This window comes from Seriola lalandi, unplaced genomic scaffold, assembly GCF_002814215.2.
Source record: "Seriola lalandi dorsalis isolate HSWRI2012SDOR001 ecotype SW California unplaced genomic scaffold, Sedor1 jcf7180002054972, whole genome shotgun sequence".
Lineage (NCBI taxonomy): Eukaryota > Metazoa > Chordata > Actinopteri > Carangiformes > Carangidae > Seriola > Seriola lalandi.
In genome coordinates, this window is record NW_019525660.1 from 4,946,023 (window position 1) to 4,954,133 (window position 8,111).

Genomic DNA, 8,111 nt, shown 5'->3' on the forward strand with positions numbered 1-8,111 from the left:
TGTGGACGTGTCTGCTTACAATGCCTATGTCCTGTGGACTGAAATCAACCAGCAATGGAATGCCGGCAAATTGTACCAACGTCGGCTTTTCCTGGAAGAACTCGGCAAAGCACTTGTCACTCCCAAGATCCAGACGCGAGCCAGGCCAGCTCGATCCCCAGCAGCAACAGCTGTCATTGAAAAGGTGAAGCTCAGGTCACCCAACCAACATCCAGTGGACACAGGTGGAAAGAAATGGAAAAGATGCCAGGTCTGTCCCTCCCGAGAGGACAGTAAAACAAGTACCTGTTGTGTGAAATGCAAGAATTACATCTGCAGAAAGCACACAGTAACATTCTGCCCATCAAGTGGAGAACATTGAAAATGTTGAATGTTGAAAATCGGAGAAAATGGCGCATCTTAAAGTTAAAGTTAAAAAGAAATGTGTTTGTGAAGAGGGAAAAACTTAAACAAAATAGTTCTTAAATATAGTGTTGGAATTAAAAATGTATTGTATGTCACTTTTCTAAATGTTTATATAATCTAAAATAAATTGGTTATTAGTTTAACCTGTTTTCTTGACTGTTTTGCGTGCATTTACACAGTACGGGTCAAAATGACCCGCAACATAATCAATGTAATTTTTTTTCAACATAATACGAGGGTTAAAGTGATTCATTCATCCAATTCATTCAGTGCCTTTATTGTCATTGCACAGTGTACAAGATTAGTCTATTGACTGATTATTTCATCAGCAGAAAATCCATTGGCTACTAATTTGATCATGTGAATCATTCTCTGGTCTCAGCTCCTCAAATGTGAAATTTGTTTTGCTTTGTTGTATTTTATAATATTATAAAATACATATATATATTAAAAGTTCATTTAATATCAGAAACATAAAATGTGTTCATGGGATTATCACACGACCACATGGTGACAATCTAGGTAAAATATAAGATTTATGTAGTAGTCCAGGAAATAATGAAGTAGATATTTGTAACCCAGCCTTATTGATTATCTGTCTTGTACTTTATTTGTTTCGACTATAACGTATCAGAACATAAGGTACCCAGTACAAGTTTTATGTTTTGTGTGAAAAGCCAATCACATAACTGGCTCTGCCCTGTTCATCTTGATTGACAGACATAATATTAACAAGAATATAATAATAAAAGGACATTTTGAATGACATAGAAACTACAATAAAACAAAAATGAGCTGCAGTAAACTGTTGAAGCAGGAAATAACACTTCATAATGAGCTAACTTTGAAAATGTGTTGAATTTTTCAGTTTCATGCTTACATAATTTTTCTTTCATTAATTATTTTAACCACGTCTTATTTATTATTTATTACATTTATAGATTAAAAAACACAAATCCTCACATTTGATTAGCTGGGACCAACAAAAACTAGAAATTTTCCTTGATAAATGATTAATGGATTGCCAGTACATATCAATTTATCATTAATTGTGTCAACACTCATCAATTAAAACAATGGGGATTTAATATGAAATTCTGTTTAGGTTTTAATAATGTTCAACATATGTTCAGGAAATTTCAGCCAGGATAATCAAATTTATAGTTTGTTTTTTACATCAGCACTTGCCTTGGAGGAGCACTATAAAAAACAAAAAGCCCCTAAAGGCAGATAGAACAAATTATAAAGGATACAGTGAGGGACCTTCACAGTGGTCGTGAAGGCACCTGACCACACAGGAGAGGACCCTTTATGGACAAGACAGGATGCCCCACGGCAGAGAAAACAAAGCGATCTCACCCCTGCTGCTTTTTGATTTGTACTGCGTGAAATGACTGTCGTGTTTGAATGAACAGGAGCAGTGGCCACCCATCAGGGAGGTACTGTGGAGTGAGGTCCAAGAGGCCCTCGTGAATTAAGGGTGCATTCATAGAGTCTCCGGGGAGGTCCGCTGATTGCCTGCAGCACTACTAATTGATTTGTTGCAAGGTCGGTGCCTGAGTGACAGAGGGTAAAGGGAGGAATTTCCTGTTTCTGCATTTATAATTCAGTGTGTGTGAGAGTGTGTACTTGTATATGTGCGTATGGAAAAAGGTCTCATAGAAACATCTGTTTCATACTACGTATACATATATGCAGTAAGAGCTATCAAACATTCACAATTACCTGTGTTCTAAATTACCAGCCACAGCAGAGCTGTAATTATTTTCAACTTGTGTGTGTGCGCGCAAATGTGCGTGTGTGAGCGAGAGTGAAAGTGAGTTTTATCATGGCAATATATTGTCCTGGAGAAACCTGCTGTAGCAGGAAGAACCACAGAGGCAGTTTTGAGTAATGAGGCATGTGTATGACGGTCTGTTTGTGGACAGACTTTGTCACTGCTACAGCGGCATAACCGAGAAAGATTCAGTCACTAAACTTTACAGGTGTGTTACCGAAATGAGGCCAAGTTCGAAGATGGTTGTGGTTCCTACCCATGAGTACTGAGTAGTTATGTAATAACGTAGTAACTGAATACGAATGGGTCAGAACATCGTGTTAACAGGTGTCACAATCAGTCTTTAGTTTTAATAGACTTTAAACTGGATGTTACCGGATGTTTGCCAAGTTTGCATTCATATGACAACGCCTTTTTTTTTTTTTTTAACCATTAACAGCATACTTTTAGCCAACTATTTCAACCATTTGTCCATGACTTTTGGCTAACAACTTCAACTGTTTATCTATCACTTCCACTGAACTATTTGAGCGTTTATTCAGTACTTGTAGCGTTTTCAAGATTGACTTAATACCTTTAAGTAGCTAGTTTAGGTAGCTGTTTAGACTTCTCTGCTCGCTTGCTAACTAGTTTTCACACACTGATCCATGGATATATTTGTTAATCAAATGGTAGTATTTTTACTCTACAATACTACGATTGGTACTCTCCAGTCTTTCCATGTACCCTGTAACAAATGCACAAATTCCCCCTTTTTTGTGAATCACTGTTGTAAATGTAAATATGTTAGCTGGTGTATTGCTTGCTCATCCGTAATGGTGAGTGATGCTGTGTTTATGTGTGCTCATCTGTTAACTGGGGTTGTGTTGTAAGGTATGCAGCAGTCTGCCAACACTCCCCACTGCGCTGTCCCTTTGAAGGTCTGGTGGATTTCCCTCTGGTGTCTCAAGACTCTTCAACCAGCCACACAAACAGGCCAACAGCTTCATGAGAGAAGCCTTTGTTTTTGTGCTCTTTCTATACAATGCTCGAGCTGTCCTATTACAACTGAACAAACACTACAGTGTTGCAAAATCTGTGATACATTTCCTCTAGTTAGCAGATGAAGATGGAAGATCGTCTGAAGCATGGAGTGAGGCCATTTCCATCCAAGGCAGTTCAATGGCTCAAAAGTTTTTTTCACAAATCCCAGAAGGAATGAATTTTAACCAGAAATTTCTCATATGAACATAAAACCCATTTCAGAGTGAATATTAGAGTTCTTTTTGTAAGAGGTCCCTCTTTTACTTAGTATGTGAAACGATTTCATTTTAAGAGTACCTTGCTTGAGGCTACAATGACACCCAAGTATAACTCCCAAGTATTTTAAATAACTTCAAGCCACTATTTTCTTAACTTGTGGACTGACAGATGAGAGGAAAGAAGAAGAGGATGGAGCGGCTTATTTTCTCTCTGAAACAGAGGAGTTGTATATTCCATAACAACGTGCATACCTTTCTCGAGAAAAAGACCGGATCAGCCCAGGATTTCAAACAGCCCGAAGCACCCTGAGCATCTCTCACTCAGCTCCACAAAATATCCCCTCCCCCTACTAAAAAAAATTACTTCCCATCACATTAAAGAGAAACATCTGTCACTTCAGGGGCCTACATCCCATGTCACACTAAACAGGTTTATGTTAACAAAATGCTAAATGTCTCCTGAGGAACCACAGCAGAATTACGGTGTTGGGTCTGGGATTTGTTGTGTGGATCCTCTACCACAGAGGTTCAGGCCTTAATCACATTTCCAGCTTGTGCTTGGATCCAACTTTCTGTCCTGGTGGATTTTGCACCTCTAAGCTCAATCATGAAACTTTCTGGAACAGTTCAGTTTCATACAACACGGGTCTTCAGAGGCACTTCCATCTGGAGGACAAGACGTTCAGTGCATCGTAGTATAGACAGAATCACCTGATGCAGTGGTTCCTCTGGGCTGGAGTGGTCTGTAGAGGATTGTGTATGTACTGAGTCATCTGGGAAATTCTGCATAGTTTTGGTAAATTGGTGCTCATGTTATATGCTTTGAAAATGGTCCCATGTAAATGTTGTATCTGTTCATTTTGTGAACAGCCGCTGGATGTAATAGGAAGCCAGAACTACATAATATGCTTGTTGTTTGTTTTAGCCACGACGTTGCTTATTAATTAGATAATGTCCTGAGGTGATATTGATGACTAACAATATTTTCTCCAATAAAGGGGGCTCTGCCTGTAGCACAAGGTTTATGATGTGCAATAAAGTCAGATATTTATTTATTTATTTATGCATAATGTTAAAGACTAACTTCACCGAAAAACTAATCAAAAGGTCATCATGTGCATACCAACACATAACTTTTGACCTGGAGGTCTAACGCTCCACCCTGCTTCGTGCATTGGCTCAAGGAGAAAGTGTCTATTATACAAATGGAAAGACTGCGTCTGTGCAAACCCAATACATGGGATAGAATTGAAAGAATTTAGGGACTTTTCTTGGCAGTGTCATATTACCCCACACCCATAGGGTCTCTGTCCTGCCTGGCTATGTGAATGGGTGCGGTGCTTAACCCAATTCATCTATTCATGTTACTTTACCTTGCTCCCAAGATATTAATATTGTAACATTTCTGAGAGACTCTGGCAGCCTTTTCGTTGTGTTCTGTTTGCATTCCTCTCAGTGTTGTGTTTTCTTTGTATTGTTTTGTGCGTTTCAATATATTTTGCTATTGTGAAATCGAAAACTATGTAGTTTCTGTGTGGATAAATTTGTTCACTAATCTGAGCTAAGCTTTGCTTAGAGTCTTTCCATTCTTGATTTAGGAATTTTTACCAACTCTTCCTTGCAAATCATAGAATTAAAGTTGAGCTGTTTGGCCACAGTAACTGAAGGTATATTTGGAGAAAAAAACACCAGCTGTTAAGCATGGAGATGGAAATATTACGCTTTGGATTGTGTAGCAGCCAGTGACAGAGGGACAAAGGGAGGAACGGATTCCACTAAATATTAGAAAATTCTGGATGCAATGTCAATGTCATGCACTTAGTCAAGAAACTGCAACAGCACAATGATCCATACATCAAAATCCACCAATTCCCCACAGTTCCATGATCTGCACATCAGTGAATTTCTATGAGTAGATGTTAAACATGCTTTGTGTTGAACACAGCCTAAAATATCCCAGAGCATGAAGAGTGGGTGGAAATTCATAAATCAAGAACAGCAAGATAATGTCATTTGCCCAGCGGTGCTCAGACTTTTGCATACAATATAAGCGACATGTATGAGGCATATGGTCACTGGACTGTCTCACCATGAAAGCATAATGAAGGAGCCTTGTGAAACCAAGGCTCCTATGTGGTCTTTTCATGTGTAATCAGTGGAAGTTGTGAGGACCTCATATAACTGCTCAAAGCATTAGGCCTGGGCTTCCTTCTACCCCCATGCCAGTCAAAGCATGTCCTAAGGGTATATGGTGATTGGGGGGGATCGGTCGGTGGGGGGCTGGTTCACTTTCACACGCAGGCCATTTCATTTGGGACAGAGCGGTGAAATTTACAGATGAAGGATCATTTCCTTTTGAATTCAAATACGGAGACCATACATCTTGAAAGGGTCACTGCACAGAGGCCTCCTGTCTCTCGCAGGCATTTTCACCTGAGATTGATGGGAAGACAAAATTCTCATGGGGCCCACAAAACAGCAGCCCAGTGGAGTGATCAATATGTAAAAGCCAAAGGGATACAATTTCCAGTTTTATGTACAACCTGTACATTTTTGTTCATAACCTTCCATCTATAGTGGAAACATATAGTAAACTAATCATTTTATTTATTTTTCAAGCAAAAATGCCAAACACTTAGTAGTTCCAGCTTTCAAAATGGGACAATTAGATGATTAACTCCATTTTATATTATATTAAAATTATTATATTTTTGGTTTTGGACTGTTGGTTGGACAAAACAAACAATTGGAATACATCAGCTTGGGATTCTAGACATTAAAATTTGTATTTTTCACAAATTTCTGAAACATTCTAGACTTTCTAGACAATCATGCACCTTAGCAACATCTACTTGACTTGTACTAATGCTTATTTAAATGATTAATTGATTAATAAGAAAATAAGAAAGTGGTTTAATCAATCTATAATGAAAATAATTGGCAGTTTTTTGCAGCCCTAATTTTGGACTGCACATTACTGACATCTTTTGGGAACCAACAGTATCCACGCAGGTACTGCTGAAAATGCAACAGTGGTCAAATTTAGTTTAGTTAGTTTTTTTTTCCTTCAAATGGCGGCAAACAGTGATGATTTACTGATGCCAGTGACACAAGCAGTCAAAATGATTTTATCCACTTTGACTTCAGTAGATTTTTTTCCATCAAGGCTCAAAACTATTCCCAGTTCCATTTATTCCACACTAAGACATGCTAATTAAAGAGTGTGATTTCTTATGAAAAAGTGGCTCTGTAAAATTTTCAGGGTCTATTATAAGATGTCAAATTGACGTCACTGATTTGCAGTTTGAAAAAACACTTTATTCAAGTTGTCAGAACTGTGTGCCTTCAGCAAATCTTCACTGAATCATCCCTTTTCATTTTACTGAATGATGTTGCTCAGCCCAAGTACTCTAATCCAAATCTTATCTTTATATTTTCATGTGTCCACTTGTTGTGAATGCAGCAGTATTCATCTTAATCAACTCTCTAAAACTAAATGAAAGAAACAGAATTGCCTCATGTCATTTGTGTCTTCTTTGTGTGAAAAGATTCCTGTTGTAACTTGTTCATGTATGTGACCTTTTGCATGATGAACAGTCCATCAACCAGCTGCCCACAAGATGCAGGAGACTCTCTTGATATTGAAAAGTGTCTTATCAAGCCAAGCTGTCTTGCTAGCATGCTTATGATTCTGACGAGCAGGAATAAGCTGCACATAATTGGATACTGTTACTCCTTTTGAATCCCGGACTTTGAAATGCCAGAGCCTAAAGAAAGCATTAGCCTCATCCAGCAAGGATGTGTTGAATGTCCTGCAAGAGATGTGAAAAGGAGATAGCAAGAGATAAAGCTGAATAGCCAAAGTGTTTCAAATGCCTCATTTGCACTACATGAGTCAGACCATGTTTGGTCTCAGTGGGAATGTGTGGCTTGACCTTAGAGAAAGAATTCATCAATGCATTCACAGTTGATCACAGTTGACCTCTTTAACATATAGCACAATGGTCTTATTTTAATTGCCCGAGTCTCAAACTCAAAGGTTCAAGAAAGTAAAATGTACACATGTCCTGGAGGTCTCAAACCACCACAGAGGGAAGGGAGTGAAATGAACAGAAACTCGACTGCCCATGTAAGAATAATAAGCTCCTTTGTCATGTTTGGAAAAACTTTCAAAATCAAGAATCCAGACACAAAACTAACCAGCTCAGTATTTGCAGAGTTAGCAATGATATTTGCTCATCTGTCAGTTAATCTTTGTAGGCTTTTAATGTATTCCTAATAAACTCAACTTCTACAGCCCTGTGAGGCTGTACTTAAGCATAGTGTTTTGGCTAACTGCTAACATCAGCATGCTAACATAAAAAGTCATCGTAAAGTAAGGTATAAAAAGTCATAGTATAGTAAGGCATAAAAAGTTATAGTATACTAAGGTATAAAAAGTCATAGTACGTATAGTAAGGTATAAAAACATCATAATAAATAAATGTATAAAAAGCCATAGTATATAAGTAATAATAAAAAAGTGAGTCGGGTGGTGCCGTGTCAATCAAAATGTTTTTATTCTTTCTGTGGTCAATGCCTAATAAATCGACATGGAAAAATACCTTGGATACACCCATGTTGCCATCCTTAGAGCTCAGAATTTCCAGAATGAACAATAATGTTGACTCACGTTCTTGCATCTCAAA